Raw genomic sequence first — 1,160 nt, forward strand, 5'->3', positions numbered from 1 at the left:
CTGGACAACATTTACTTGCACTATGCTTCAAATGCCATCCAGTGGAAGTTTGTTTATCAAAGAAGGCTGGCTCTTGAAAGAGAATTAGCAAATGATGCTCTGCAATGTCAAGAGGTCATGAAGCTCATCAAGTCTGCAGGTTTGATTAAGACTGTCACTCATTTTTCAAAGTGTTATGAAATGCTTGTGAAGGAATTTATTGTGAACTTGTCTCAAGATTGTGGTGATGGAAGAACTGATGATTTTCATAAGGTGTATGTTAGAAGAAAGTGTATAGATTTTTCCCCTGCTGTTATCAACCTATATCTAGGTAGAGATGCTGAGGCTCAACCTGAGCTTGAAGTGACTGATAATGAGGTGTGCAAAGTAATCACTGGTGGTAAGGTTAAGAAGTGGCCTATAAAGAGCAAACTGTCTGCTAGTTCTCTTAATGTCAGGTATGCATTGCTACACAAAATTGGTGCTGCTAACTGGGTGCCTACCAATCACACTTCTACCATTGCTGTTGGCCTAGGAAGATTTATTTATGCTGTGGGAACCAAGACAAAATTTGACTATGGGACTTATATATTTGATCAAACTATGAGGCATGCTGGTACCTCTGCTACCAAGCTCCCTATTGCATTCCCATCCCTGATATGTGGGATAATCCTCAAGCAACACCCTGGAATTCTGAAAAGTAAAGATTCTGTATGTAAGAGGGAGAGTGCTTTGTCTTTTCACTACAAACTGCTCAAGAGGTCTGATGACATGACATCTGCTGGGACATCACAACCCAGCAAATCTGTGAACAAAGCCCTTCTTATTGCTGAGCTGAAAGAGACTTGTCAGGAGTTGGACAACAGGAAGATAAAGCTTGAAAAGCTCATCCAAAGTCTTGAGCAGTCTACAGATGATGATCTTGCTGGTGACAATATGGATGAAGACAAAGGTGCTGCTAGTGGGGCTGAGGAAGAGGCTGAGGATGGTGAGAGCCCTGAGGATACTGGGAGCAGTGATGTTGCTGATTCTGATGACAATACTGGTGGTTCTAGTGATGAAGCCAGTGATGGGTCTGATGATTAGCTCTGATTCTGGTTGGGTTTTGGCTCCTTTTGTGGCTAAAAAGGGGGAGTAATGGTTGTGTTTTGTGTTGGTTGTTTTGGTGGGTTTTTTTTGGT

The sequence above is a fragment of the Vicia villosa genome, linkage group LG2 (genome assembly GCF_029867415.1).
Source record: "Vicia villosa cultivar HV-30 ecotype Madison, WI linkage group LG2, Vvil1.0, whole genome shotgun sequence".
Taxonomy (NCBI): Eukaryota; Viridiplantae; Streptophyta; class Magnoliopsida; order Fabales; family Fabaceae; genus Vicia; species Vicia villosa.